Raw genomic sequence first — 16,107 nt, 5'->3', positions numbered from 1 at the left:
AGATCACACAAAATCCACAGTCACAGAAGGACTAAAGGCTAAAAGTACCAACTTTACATTCTGTTCTGTTTTTGAAAACAGATGTAAATACCAGCCAAGTCAATATTCCCATTCACATTAAGATCTATCAATTCCACAAGTAGCATGACTTGGAATAACCAGACAGAGAGAAAACGTTATTACAGACAAAGCAGAATTATTGGCACAGAATATCCTAGAGTCCAGTTTCCAAGATTCCCATGTCTAAGGGTTCACAGGAAAGCATCACATCTTAAAATTGACTCTTGAAAGAATTAGAGAATAGAATAACCATCTACATATTGAGATGCAGTTAAAATAAAACAAAAAAAGGATTCAACTCCTTTTTTGAGAGACTTAATAGCATGCAGCTTTCTAACACACTGGCTGAAACTGGAGTTTGCCTTCTCTAAATCAATATTTTATTTAAAGGTCCTCTAGATATGGGCAGATTATTTAGTTAAATTACTTCACATCACTGCTAACCCCATATTGTAACTGTGGTGCCTGCCTTTATTTGTGCTCGCCCTTACATTTCCTGTCTTAAGTCAGATTTCCCAAAGTACAGAGGAGTTTCTGCAAAAACACCAAAGAGATTCACTGCCGTCCAAAGTATTTGGGATTTCAAAATAACAACTTGTTTTTAACTTTTAGGAGACTTTTACCTAACTTTGGTAAGATAATGTATAACAGTGTGTGTGTATGTGTGTGTTTAAAAGCAATAACTTTAAGTTTTTACATAAATACATTAAAACTTTATTTACAGTAATTAATTAAAAAATTTGAAGCAGCACTTCAGTAAGATTTCTAAGCTCTAACAATAAATAAGAAACACTTTTAAAAGATCATTAAAATTAGAGCATCAATTCTTACATGTTCTTCGGTTATATTTACCTTAAAACATGTCTTTGACTTCTCTGTCCAATCCTCTTACCTGGAAAATAAAAGAGAAAATAGTGATATTGAACTCAAAATTGTGACAAAATTGTGAGTTAATATTTGCAAAGTGCTAGCACTAATAATACAATAGTAAGAACAATTATTATTATTGATAGTTTCTACTTAAGATAGTGAAAAATATTAATTAATACAGATGCATAAATATTAGATCCTTGCTGATTCCTGTCTTGGAAAATATGAGACATTTAAGTATACAAGTCCTATCTTATTACTAAACCAATATAATTAATTAACTTTTAGATATGACCCAGAAAAATTAGACAGTAACATAGTTTTACAGTAGTAGCACAGTGTAGTACAAAGATTATTTAAATATACTTCATAGGGGCAAAGACAAAGAGAAGAGAATGGAGGTGATACAATGTCATTAAGACAGCACTTGTACTGTCACCTGATCTGACCAGGAAACTTGGACAACGCAGTCCTAAATGGAAGGAATTTAGATTGGCAGTGGAACTGCTTACTGTGTAAGGCCCAAGACTATAATAAGCAGACTATGTACGTATAATCACCTCATTTTGTAAATATCACATGAAAACTTGTCAGTTCTACCTGTGAAGAATATAGAATCAATATCAAAATATACTTTATAAAAGTACTAGCATTATTATACCACAATAAGCAAAATTTCTATAAAGTTAATATGTTTAAGGACATAATGTCTTACTACAGTTTATTTTCTTCCTTGCTTCAGGGACTACCACTGAAACACATAATTTTGAACTCAGTTCCTTTATAGATACATTGATACCTTGGTATTATTTGCCAAAATCTGCTTTTGTCTGCATAACTACATTCCTTATCCCACACTGAAAAAGCAACATCTCTCATATTATGATTCTCATGTGAGACAAAATAACCTAATTCATATTTAAGAAAAAGTTTTGTTTTCCTTTTTTTGTATCTCAACTATTTATTTTATTTCCTTTGTATCAAAACCCACTTTGTATCTCAATGTCTAAACTGATTTTACTCTAGAAATTAGAAGAGTTCATTCTACTTTATAGTATTTTGCTATGCAAAAACAGGGTAGCTTTCTCATTTGCTTTAATATGCACTTTTTTTTAAACAAAAACAGAAATGGACCTAAAAAGGTGTTTGCAGACTGAATGTAAAAAACAGAAAAACCAATTTGACTATATGATCACATCCATTAAACAAATATTTTTTTTAAAAAAGAAATGGTTACAATGAAATGTTTCCTACCCTTTGAACTTCTGACTCATCTTCACCTTGTACAAAAGTTAACATACATGAGTTTCTGAAACATGCCTGCCTAATCACACATAAGTTTGACAAAGCCTTTTATTTACTGAAAAAAACAACTTGTTTTATAGTTTCCCTAATATAAAACCAATATTCAAAGCTTAGGTGTACTTGTAGAAAAGTCCAGAAACTAAGAGAAATTCCTTGAACCAATATACTGGAAATCAACACCAAAAAAAAGGAAGGAAAAAAGAAACAAAAACAAAAACAGTCTCTAAGCCCCTGCAAGGCTATGCTGATGTCCAATCTCTTATCTAATTGTGAGGTAGGAAAAAGCATAATATTTTATATTCTGTACTTTCAGAATTAGGTGATTTAAATGGCCATATTCTTGAGAAAGAACCAGCAGCTACTTCAATATTGCTATTTTAATACTCCACAGTGTTGTAAAGTTCTATGGCATATGGTCATCTCAGGATTAACTGACTGAGGAATTCAGTTGCAACTGAAATGCATTACCCAGGGTCATGATCTTTTCTAACTTATAAACTAATTTTAATTAAGACATAAATAAAAAAATAATTTTACAAAGGTATTTATTAAAGGGGCTAAGAATGTATGGCACAGAGGAGGGAAATATATTATTCATGCTTACATATGGCTGGTTATCATCCACAGTTATAAAATTGAAAAATTACATTACCTGAAATAAGTGCTTTTATTAATAAATTTGACAAAATGGACAAAAAGTCTTCCAAAAGCAATGAACTCTTTTAGAAAACAGGGTAAGGCTAAAAGAAATATTTAACACTATGTAAATCCACATTCAAATTTTCAGGAGAAACAGCACTTAACTCCACTCTCCTAGGAGAGAATTTTTCCCTCTAATTTAGCAACATCATCCAATCATGTTTGTAATACTCTGTGTTCATTAGGCTTAAGAAAAACTTCCTTGAATGAATTATTCATTGATACCTCAATCATACTTCCATACTTTATGATAATAGTTTGCATTAGTAATAAAGCCAAAAATAACTGAGGACCCACCAATTATTTTCTTTTAAATCTCTTCCCACTTTGCTCTCCTCACAAGCCCAGAAAACAGGCTTGCTTTGGAAGCAAATGCAAACACTCCAAAAAGAGAACTTAAAGTGAGTGAGTGATTAATGACCACAGCAAAAATGCAAGGTCACGTCAGCTGGTAAGTGGCTGACTGACCCAAGGTTGAAGCATGTGAGGGCCGGCAGTGCGGCAAAGCTAAAGAACAACATTCCTTTCGCTGTTAAAATGACAGGCATGAGACACCATGTCATACTTTTAGATATTCAAAAACAAATCCATCCTTTTAAGTTGATACAACCACCAAAGGTGATCTTTGAAAGTCACAAGGGACAGACTCTCCAAAGCCTTGCTACATACAACCACAGAAATGTTATTTACAGCTATTGTGGGTAGCCATTTCCACTGCCAACTTCAGGAAATTTTTATAACCTAAAATTTTTAAACAAGCGCGATAACATTACATGAGAAGAACCTAAGAAAATGATTTACTGTGTTTTATAATGAACACAAAGTGAGAAAACACTAGGACAAGCAACAGAAAGTTCTGATCACAGAATTTTAGCAAAGTATTGATTGCACTCATCTTGTTTCCTTATGTTGGCAATGGAGATATAAATTGTCTGCACTTCTTTATTGAGGAAGTCAAAGATAAAAGATAATCAACAGATATTGAAGACAAATATAATTTCTTTAGTATTGTACTGAAAATACACCATCTAGAGAGACAAATCCAAAACAGTCAGCAAAAGCATATCTTAATGAGGCTGTCTGTTGGTGTGGGACCATGTTTATTTCTACGATGCAGGTGGGGGTGGTTTGAGGATGGCTAGCAGGGGAAAAAGTGAAGAGACACAAACAGATGAGCTTCTGTTAGCTGCTGTCTCCCCTACAGCCAAACTGACATTTATCTTCTAATCTATGAATCAAATTGTACACCAGAGCTTTAGCACTATTATTTTTACATGTGGGTAGGGTGGACAAATATGGCATGGTGCTCTTAAGAATGTGCCTCACAGACCTCCAACTAAAGGGAATGAAATTGACAAAAGGTCCAGGCTGCTGAGCTCTAAAATCCCAATGCTGAATTGCAGAGCATCCATACTTCCCACCAGCTGCTCTCAGCCAACACCTGAGCACAGCAGGGACATGAAAGCAGACTGTTCTTTTGGAAATATGGGACTCCTCTGAGGACTGATTTTGGCGAGGGGATACCACATACCCTTGCCAAACCTATGTCTGATATTCAAGAGTTATCTCTGGGGAAAATAAGCCATTATTATTATTATTATTCAATTGTCAAAACTCAGATTGCTGCATAAACATCTGGGTTACAAACTTTTAGGGGCAATATTTCAACCTCAATCTTGCTCACCCTTTCCACATTTACCATAGAGTTAGGAGACATAACTTTCATGAAAAGCTCTGAATGTTTGCATCAGCCATTGATGGGTGGTTGGACTATGTGGTGTGTATGAATACTTCCAATTTGATTAATTTTATGAGAAAATTCACTTGGTGATGTCATATCGCCTTTATTTTATATAAGCCACTTTTCTTTTTCATACATTGTGAAACAAGTAAATCTACAGAACCAGTTTAAATTTCTTAATTTGTGCAATATATGTACAAATTAATGTAAGACTATGCTGTTTTTAAATACAGTGATGGAAAGCAATACCATTAAGAAGGAATTTATCCTAATAAATCAAAAGATGATATGTAAATCCTGAGCACTAAGTATTAAGTCAATACAATGGAACATTTGAGTAACTGAAATATTATAAAAATACATCTATGAAATAAGTACTATTATCAAGTTCAGAATTTTTAAAGTGAAATACTATTAAGTAAGGCCACAAAACCAGAGGTGAAGATCCAGCTAATTTTATCAAGATCTTAAACAAACCAAGAGGGTTAAATGTGTCAGCCCAAAACCTATGGAACTTTGGACAGAGCCACCCTCCCTTAGCTCAAATATTAATGTGGTTGAAGTTAGGTCGCAGCACTATTTGGAATCAAAATAACAAAACATCTTTAAACCAAAGCTCCACTTACAAATTTGAACCATCAAATCCACTGATGCCTCTTGTCTCTATTACTCTCAAGACCTAAATAAACTGTCCTCTAAACACTAACCCTCTTTCTCAAGCTCACACTCACACAGCTATGTATTTTCTTCCCATTTGGTTCATATTCTCCACCCTACCACTCACCTCTCAATATCCTTCCCAACATTTTCCACTTAATCCTCTAGAGCTCACACTCTTTTCTATAAACAAACGTCCTCTTCCCTAATGTGGACACTGGGCTGTCTCCACGTTCTTTTCTCCTAGAAGACCTAACTTATATGAAGTCCTCTGGAATGCACATCCATACCTTCAAACCCAGAACAGAGGCTCAGCATAATCTTAGTTCCACTCTGGCTTTCATATCACTACTTTTTCAACCCATCCAAAGAAATCTTCCTTCATTTGAGTGTGTTTCACCAGAAGCTATATCACCCTGAATACTTGGACTCGTCATCTTTTAGGTCATTTCTTCTAAACAAAGAATGCATGACCTCCACCGCCACTTAGATGGCTCTAATGGCCAAGCTGAACATCCTGCCCCTGGAGCCTTATATACTGAAATTCTACTTCCCAATTAGTTTGTTAGCTTTTAGGCAATCTTGAAAATGTTACTTCCATCAATCCTGTTCTGGAATTTCCTTGTAATTTTCCACCCCCTTGACACTTACATCTCCCAACCTACCAGCCCTTTTTCAATCTTGATTTCTTTCCTGCTCAGCTGCAATGTTGGGTCTTCAGTCAACTCCCAGTTCTGCCATTTATTAGTAAAATACCTTGGGAAAATTGCCTAACTGGATCCTTAATTTTTTTTTTTTAATGGGTATTCTACTTATACCTGATAGGAAAGAAGGGAATAAATGTGGCAATGTATATAACATACTAAGTTCAATTACTAGCACATTGTAAGTACTAGGTAAACATTAAGGTCACCTATAATCACCAATATTGTCACACCTTTGTCTTCCTATAACAAGGAACCTTAAAATTCCAAACTTGGAATGGGCCCTACAATTATAGCACTAGTAAAGTTTTAATAAAAAAGTGGAAACTGTACAGATTGATGTCACTATATATTTCAATTTTAGCAGGACCATCAATGCCTCTCCAGTCACCTTTTTCACACTTAGTGATATCTTCCTCTTCTTTATACTACAGTTCTATGCATCTTCCCCTCTCCTCAAATTACCTTGCCACCCTTAGACATCACCTATGGTCAATCAACTTCTTATCACAGAGAAAATGAAAACCATCAGGGGAGGCATACATTATCTCGTTTGTACTGTACTCATTTCAGCATCTCTGTTAGTCCTTCATTCATTCCCTCTGGTACTTGTACGAAAGCCCCCTCCTGATCACCAAACAGGGCCTCACCTGATAAGAAACCATTTCCTCTTGCCTATTAATGGTTTTGCCACCTAATCTGGCCCCTTTCCCCTTCATTCTCCTCTAACGTCACTTCTTCCCTTGCATTATATGGTCTAACAACACTGCATTAATTTCAGTTTCAGTTCATTCCATGCTATTGTATACCTTTGTGTCTGCTGCTTTAGTAGGTATCAAGGTCCATCAAGGAATCCTCTTCTTACTCTTGTTAGACAAGCTCCTATAGATTCCTCAAGACCCCATTTAAGAGTTCCTCCTCTGCTAGAGCAGTACATAAAAAGACAAAAGGGAGATGGCAGGGAGCAGAGTTGACAGGACAAGGAACTTCCAGGGAAGTTCCTTGAAATATCTAGAATTGATAGATGCTAAAGAGTAAGGAAGCCTTGAAATACCTAGAATTGATAGATGCTAAAGAGTTTCAGTTATGATACTTTCTTGCTAAATTTCTATCTCCTACAGACATTTACTCTCATTTCATGAAAAGCATTTCACTGCTCCAACAGCTCAGAAATAGTCTTAAACTCTCAGATTTGCAGATAATTACAAAAATACCTCCAACTGTCCCAAAATTACCAGTTTTCCATGGAAATCTATCTATGAAGAGATTTTTTGAAAGGGTAGGACAGAAAGAGAACTCAAGCTGCAACACACACATTTGTTGGAGAGAATATCAAAATCAAGTAGAGATCACTGGCTCTGATATTTCTACAATTTTCACAAATTCCTTAAATACCAGTTACTTGTAGTATCATTAAATAAGGTAATCTCCCAAACTGAAATTTAGGGTTTTATAACCTTTGAACTACATTAAAAACAGGACTTGAGTTGTTATTAACATCTGGCAAAGTTTTACATTGCTTTGCTCTGCTTGTTTCGTTTTGGCTGTCGCTTCAATAAGTCCTAACTGATATAAATTCCCACTTTATTGCTATTAAGATTTTATGCCAAATATTAGCAATAACTGAAGCCAAATATTCAAACTTATCAAACACTCTCAACATTTCCAGTACAAAAATCTCCCACATGTCAAAGGTGAAGCAGAACAGATAATACTCTTCAACGGACAGTGGAATAACCATCTCCATGGATGTCAATGCTTTTTTGTGAACAGATATAGGCCATTGTTGAGATAGTTCCAAAGTCACCTTCCAAAGCTTAATTACAGATGTGACATTTGGTAAATTTTCAAAACCTGTTAGGTATAACATCATAATTGTCTTCAATTCACCAAAATTCCCTTTGTGCTATGGAAAAGCTGCTGGAAGACCAATGTTTTCAAACTGTTCAGCTTGATTACACTGGTGTGGTACCACTTATCTAAAGCCATTTTGAGCATATTCTTGTGTTACAGTAAGCTATAATGTAAATCTAATTACATTTGCCCACCGTAAAGCAAGTACATATGAATCCTGCTCTGTAATCTACTTAACAAATGGTACTATATTTTTCTAGCATTTATCAAAATTATTATACAGTAATTTGTATTTCTAATGCCATTCTCTTCCATTATAATTCCACAAAGATGTGTTCTTTGTTGTATATACAGTACCCAGTGCAGTGCCTAGGGGACCAAGAAATGTTTGATGAATGAATGAATGAGTGACTGTATAAGAGATAACTAAATTCACATACATTTATGTTTGTCCTTCTAAATCCATACTGAAATATATACATATCTCAGAGACTCACTCAGACATAGCTCAGTGTCACATAACAAAGCACAGACTTTTCAATGTAAATGGAATGGATTTAATGCCAGACTTGGTATTTAATAGTCGTGTGATCAAAGACAAGTGGATTGAACTCCCTAACCCTGTTTTCTCATCTAGAGAATGTAAAGAACCTGTGATACTGGATAACGTTACAGACTCTCCCCAAATTAGAGATATCCCTGCTAAAATGCCTCCCTTGAATGTAAAATCAGAAACATTATGAAGACATTTTCAGGAAAAAAAAAGACTAGCTTTATTTCTATTCTGATATATATATTATAACAGCCCTAGAAACTATTGCACAGATACAGAATACATTTGGACTCACCCAAAAAGAAATTCACTTATTAATATACAACAACTAGTTTTTATGTCGCATGAGGACAGGGGCTTCATCTTTGTTCATCACACCTTCCTCACCTCAAAGTTAAGTTTCAAGAAACACTTTTGAATGAATGAATAAAGGAATGCATACTATGTGTAAGACTAGACTCAGGAGAACTTGGTAGCAAATGAATACACAGTATCTCTGCCCTAGTAGAGGACACAAACTGACAAATTAAAAGGCGTGCTTTGTATTTACTTTGTCTAAAGTAAACAAAAAAAATCATATAAATAAGGAGCACAGGGAATGGCTTATTTAGCTAATGTGATCAGGAAAGGCCTCTGTAATGGAAGAAGTGGGGGGTAGGATACAAATTTACCTTAGAAATACTTGGTACGCTTCACACAGTTCTCACTGCACTGTATCCCGGCAGCTATAAGATCTCCAGTTTACAGGCAGAGAAATTAAAACTCAGAGTTTACACATGATTATTTCAAATAATATGTATGTGCTTATATTACATATATAATTTGTGTGTGTGTATATATATATGCACATATGTGTATACTAAAAAAATTATATTAATATATTTACACTAAAACAAATACATATACTAAAGAATATTCATACAAATGTTGCCCCTCAATGTTTGTTCAACTAGAAACCAGTTTTACTTCTCAGTTTCCCCATACCAGTCATTATTTCATACATGCAGTTCCTCACAAAAAATCCGCACATCAAATGAAAAGCTCCTGAAGGAATTTTTCTTAAGCACAAAATATTCTGTCTAAATTTTCAAAAAGTTTTTTGGAAAAAACATTTGGAATATCAGGATCTCTATTAGGTTGGGTATTTGAAGTTGTTAATATATGGCAACGTTTGTTTTTGATAGGGGCTGCCAATGGCTTTCATTATATCTGTCAATCAAACGGTAGAAAAGAAAAATATCATAGAAAATATACTACAAAACTGCAAACACTTGGCATGACAAATATTTTAGTCGCCAAAAGGTATGATCCTCCTGTTATTTGTGTAGATAGAATCCAAGACTGTTTTAGGAAAAGTACTATACCTTTTTCAGAATCTGTCATTTAATTTCTCATAGTAAACAAAAATATCAGTCACTGCGTTTGGAAAAATTAAAGTCTAAAGTACTCTGTTCTGTCAGAGGGTAGCATTCAAGTTAATAAGATTTCATTTGCAAAGACAAAAAGGGACATTCACTAAAATTGAATAGAATGGGTCATAGTTGAAATAATGAAATTACCCCCAAAAGTCCAATATTAAAAAGAGAATATATGACAAGTTTCCTTTTGATCTGCTTACTAATTGTGTAAATCCAATGCCTCCTTTGTTTCTAGCAATATTCTTGAGTTTCCTTAAAACCATATAAATTGGGCCCAAGGCTGAAATATAGGCCAACAGCTGTTGATGCTGCTCCACGTAGAGGTGTGAATTGTAAGTCCATGATGAGAATGATTCAGTGAAAATGACTCATTCTTCATTGACAAACCTGGCTTTTGATAAGTCACTTTGGTTTTACTGCACAGTTAAACTCTTACTATTACAAAGAGTTTTGTGTTGTACTTCTAGGTTGTTTTGTGCTTTTTGGTTTTTGGTTTTACTGTTTATAAATAGTAGTACCTGTAAGAACATTATAAGAGGAAGACTGAGACAGGACAGCACAACTGTGCACTGTTTTGCGCTAAACAAAAATTGGTGGAGCAAACTGCACACTAATCTGCAGAATAAACAATGGTAAAACCAAAGAAAGATGGTAACAATTACAAGAGCGTTATTAAAAGTTTGCTTTCAGTTCCTGAATGAAGTCCTGGAGATTGCTAAGAATTTTTGGAAAATACAGGTAACATATGAGTTAAAGGCTTCAAGGTCAAAGCCCATGACCCAAAAGGGTTATAAAGTTTGCTCAGGTATGTATTACTGAGTTGATAGTTCCCAATGAAAAAAAATGGCTAGGATTGCAAGCAAATCGATATTTCATGTTAAATAAGAATGAATATTCTATTTCAGATCATGTCCAACAACAAGGCATAATGCAACTCAAGTACAAATAGAAAAGGTACAGAAACATGTACCAACCCATCAGGACACATGAGGACGCCTATGCTGTTCTTATAATTTGACATTCAGATGAGTAGTGAGTACTGTGTTCCCTGTGTTAGTTAAATGTAACACAGCTATCAGAGATTCTAGTCCACCTTTTTTTTTTTGGGAAACAGGTAAAACTTTTTTCTAGATTAACTTGGAAGAGATTTTAGTATTTATACTTGACAGCCTGGAGGAAGTATTTAGGATGTGTTTAAATCTAAGATACTCAAGAATTACTTCCAGAGTATTTAGAAATTAAGAGTCAGGATCTGTGTTTTCTTGGGGCAACCACTAAAGAGTTATATGAATTTGGAAAGTTTAATTAACCCCTTAAAATCAAAGTCTTCTCATTTCTAAATAGGAATACCTCATAGGTCATTGAAAGAATAAATGATATGCTACTTTCAGACAGCTGAGTACTAGCATGACACACAGAATTATTTTTTTCCCCAAAACATTATTAAGCCATCAGAATACAACAGGAAAAAGAATATTATTAAAAGCTTTATTTTAATAACTCTTCTCTGTGGAGAATTGTACTGTCTATAAAATAAGAAACTCAAGATTGGAAGATAATGGCAACTTAAAAGAAGGGAATGACCATGACAGTAGGATACATTTCTGTTTACAGGGGAATGTGAGGCAAGGGGAGGAAGGAAAAAGAAAGAGAATGATAAAAGCAGGGAGGCCACAAGAGAACAGAGATGGAAATGGCCAGTCCCTATAAATGGTCAGATTATTAAATTCAAAATATTTGGGGGCAAAAAGTCCTCTTGGCCCCAACAGCATTCTATTTATGTCTTTTGAGCTGTAGCCATGTATACAGAATACTTTATTTTGAGATTAATATTTTGTATCATCCTAAATTTATATACTTCTGAAAAATTTAAATATTTGTGACATATTTCTTTCTTTGTCTTCCAATGCATGCATAAAAAGAACAGAGCAGAAGCTCCTTCTGTCACTAAAGGCAATCTGAACTGTGTGTGGACACAAAGATAACATTCTACTAAATCAGATAAGACTGGATTTACATTTGAATGCAGTGACATGCTGATAGTTTCTTTTTAATACTCAAAAAGTGGAAGCTGACTGTTCTTAACCTTAGTATGGTCTATTTTCTGTATAAAGACAGGAGCAAAGGGGCCCTTGACAGGTACAGACCCATACTGGAAATAGGAACAAAATTTTCTAAGTCATTTGAAACCAAGAATTATTTTCTCATAATCTACAAATTATCTGAAAAATATGTCAAGTGGATGTGCTCAGAGAGGAATGTTGGGCTTAACAGTGTCTGATGCTACATGAAAATTGAAATCTCTGACCTTAAATTCATGTAATCAAATTCATAATATCTATTTAAAGTACGGACTGCCTGCAGACTTAAACCGGGAAGCCATTTGACCAAGGTAGCTGTAATGCTGAAATCTAGGCCTGTAAATGCCTGAAGGTTCCACAATCAAAACACTAAATACAGCCAATCACAACCAAGCAACTAGGATTTAAGCTGCAGCCTGTCAATAATTTCCTTTCTTTGCTTCCACCTTTTCCCTATAAATGTCTCTCCCAAGTGCATGTCAGTACAGAGCTCCTAATCCAACCCAATTGATACTGCCCAATTCCAACAGATTTTTGCTCAAATAAACTCATAAAATTTTTAATATGCTTCAGTTTATCTTTTAACCTATCTCTTTTCCCTCCAGCTGAATTTGCCCACCACCCCTGTAATGGCAAAAGTCAATGTTCAACAGTAAATTCCTATTTTGTACATAGATTTTGTCACCAAATAGAAGACAAGCACACAGTCTGAACATTCCGTCGAATAACTTTTTCAGAAAAGACCTGGAAAACTTTTGTTCCATACATTAGAGAAAAGAGGATGTTAGCTGAACCTCAAATTTCTATGATTGGAATTGTCTAAATTAAATTTTTTCCTCTTGTTTCTTGACATTAATGTGGGGAAAAATAAGTTCATCACAGGAAAAAAGAAGGGCTCATATTTAATTTCTTGGAACTATCATAATTCTACATCAGTCTTAATTTAGAAAGTGTTATGACTTTGATTGTTTTATCTCATGAGCACATGAAGCTCGAGCTTCCTTTATTTGAAAATAGTTTAATCCATTTTTTATAGAAAATAAAAGAAACAAGCAGAATAAACTCACATTCAGCAAATCTTACCTGTTTCAAAGAAAGTGATATTCAATGGAAATTCATGAAATAATGATTTACATATTTAAATATGTGTTAAAAAACATAAGTACTTTTAAGGTGATACTTAAGATGAATCTTTATGAGGGAAACTGATTTCCAGAATGCCATTATTAATATAGGTAAAGAACCTAGAACATGGATGTTTGAATGTTAAGAGTTTCTAAGTACAGTCTATAGACTCCCTACCTCTTAAGAATATGGGAATAAACCACAGGGAAATCAGCAGTTGAAACACATGACTCAAATGGGAAACAGAAGGATTCTTTCAGGGAAATATTTTTTCTGATGGATAGATGAATCAAGTTACAAGGAGTCTTGCCAAATTAGAATCCACCTGAAGTATAGGGAGGTTTCAGGAAACTATAACACAACTTCCCTGCAAACCCTTCATGAAATGTACTATTGTATACATGACACTTGGGCTTTTCAAGCCATAAAATGAGTTTCAGAGTGCTGAAAAATTCATGAATTTATTTCTACGTTATTATATGAAAAGGTGTGAGAGTAACTGATGAGTAAACATTTTAATATGCACTAATGGTAGAAGTATTAGACTATGTTCTCATTTACTGGCACAGCATGGTTTGAAATGTGTTCTACCATAAGTTCACTTTGTATATAAAACTGAGGAATTTGTTTCAGCTGGATGACCAATGGAAAGAGAATTGAGGAAATAAGTAACAAAGGCAATGTTAATAAGGGGCAGACATTCAAGCTTTTTGTACCTGGATATAGCAGAGAACTTTCCAATTAGGGCCAAAAAGTAGAAAGCTGATAACTCCAAGCTGAGATTTATAGGGAGAGGTCAGCAACATGTAATGAGAATTTGGAGCACATACATCCAGCTGTAACACCTTTAGTATAAGTATAGTTTCTAATGGCAAAAGTTAATGACTCCATGACAGTAATAAATAATGGTGAGAGGATAGTCTAGCCTAGGGCCTCAGAAAAAGAACTCTGGTGGTATTATACAATTTTCACTAAACCAGCTGATGGAAGAGTTCATTCTCCTAAGTGCACCAGCTGCACTAGAACCCAGACATCTTAACGATCTATCAGCTGTTTCGTTCTTTCCTCAATGGAAATTACTTCTAGGCCCAAGATGGACAGCAGAATTATTCTTCTTCAATGTAGCCAAGGCTTAGAAGTCAAACACGTTGTTGATGGCAGCATGGATTCCCCACCTTTAGGTAACTTTAATACTAACCCTGGTCTCTTCCAATACCCATGCCCACCAGCCCATGAACCATAGCAGCTTCTTTTCACAGCTCTCTGAAATCCCTTACTCCTCATGGGTGTCTCAGGCACTCATACACGGTCCCACTTATACCTATATTTAGTTGCTACTTTGAGTAAAAAAGGGTCACACTGATGGCTGATACTCTTGTTATTTTCCAAATGAAAAAGAAATATGCTGAGTTATTCCAGTTACTGCAATGGCTCTTGTTCCACATACCCCCACTCCAGCCACCCTGGGATCTTTGACATTGTTTGGAGACATATTTGGCTATTACAGACAGCTACTGGCTCTGGTGGATAGAGGCAGTGCCTAGACTATGGTGAGGCAAGGGCTCAAAATTTAAGGGGGGCTCATGCATTTGTAGAGTCATGCAAAGCAGTATTAAAACCTACATGACCGTGAGAACGAGTCCCTCTTGAAACACCCTGGCGCAGTCCTGTGTGGAGAACACAGGTGCCAACAACTGTCCACCACAATAGGACTTCTCTAGTCCATGACATCAACAGTGCAGAGGGTGAAAAGCCTAGACTGGTTTAAAGAATCCACAGAAAGTCAGGGTTGGAAACCAGATTCCCTCCCTTTTCAACCTAACGTTACACATTTAAAATAACACTTTGTTAAATGTGCCTAAAAGTGAAATAATACCCAATTCTAGCCTTTGGCTCTAATCCACCTCACTTTCATTCATTCAGTAATAAAGATAGAATTTAAATTAATTTGACCCTTTCCTGCCTGGTCTTTGTGCTACAGTGCCATCCTTCCCTCTGCTGGTGTGACCTTCACTCATCCCATTTACCTGCAAGGTTCAGATGCAAAGGCACTTTCCCATCAACATGTGACCCCAAACTTTTCAGATTTGTTTCTCTCCTTTGTGTATTTCTCACTTTCTGTCTTGTACAACACCATATTCACTTATCTGCCTACTTAACTCCTCCCCCTACATATATACACACAAACATGCACACAAATACACATACACTGATTACCTCCTTGTGGACACAGAGCAGGTTTTCTTTGTCTTTACTTTCCCAACCACATTTATGCAGAGCGGTGCTCCACACATGTAAAGTGCTCAATATATGTTTTAAATGAACCAGTGAGCAGGGATATATAACAACACATAACAGACAGCATGAACCCTAATATTTCCTGGTGGCTATCTGAATGTAAATGTAACAGTGCATTCTTAGGCTTTGTTGAATCCCGTACCGATTTTCTTTTCCTGGTAGATGTGTCCACCTATTTCAAGTTTGATATCTCAGAATTCTTGAGATTTGACTTCACTAGGTAACCAACGTGCTATTTTGCTACAAACAAAAGTACAGAACAGAATCTGTTTTCTTCCCAAAGGCCTATTTGAGCAGCAGAAGGGCTCCTCTCTTTGCCTGAGCTATGAACCCAAATGCAGGAAGTAAATTAATCCAATTCCTAATAAGAGTTGAAAGAACAACCTTGTATCATGTCAGAACCTTGTGGAAGCCAAACTGATGCAGCTTGAGAGCATATTTCCATCATCTCTACCTCACCCCTGGCCTTAAAACGACTCTGAAACATTTCTAACTTTGAATTTTAACCAAAAATAAGCTATGACTACCTAAATGATTGTCACATAACTATAAACATCTCCTGAAAAAAGAATACAATACACATACAGTCAAATTTGGGGGGCTATTTGCCCTTGAAACAAATGTAAGATTAGTTTCTAAATAGATGACTTGACAAAAAGAAAACTGAAGGCTATGGGTTCCATGAAACCACTGATTTTAATCATTTAATCCTCTTATCAGAGAATTAGCTTAACCTTTCACT

General features: G+C 35.3%; 1 protein-coding gene across 2 annotated transcripts in view; it reads right to left on the bottom strand.

The window, feature by feature from the left end:
- Nucleotides 1–16,107, bottom strand: part of SLC16A7 (solute carrier family 16 member 7) — a 172,900-nt gene that overhangs the window by 130,540 nt on the left and 26,253 nt on the right. For both annotated transcript variants that reach the window (XM_036894994.2, XM_036894993.2), the window contains exon 2: nucleotides 913–952. The gene's annotated coding sequence lies outside the window, so the exon portion shown is untranslated. The remainder of the gene's footprint in view (nucleotides 1–912; nucleotides 953–16,107) is intronic.

This window comes from Manis pentadactyla, chromosome 10 (assembly GCF_030020395.1).
Source record: "Manis pentadactyla isolate mManPen7 chromosome 10, mManPen7.hap1, whole genome shotgun sequence".
NCBI classification, from domain to species: domain Eukaryota; kingdom Metazoa; phylum Chordata; class Mammalia; order Pholidota; family Manidae; genus Manis; species Manis pentadactyla.
This window is presented reverse-complemented; position numbering and strand designations above follow the sequence as displayed.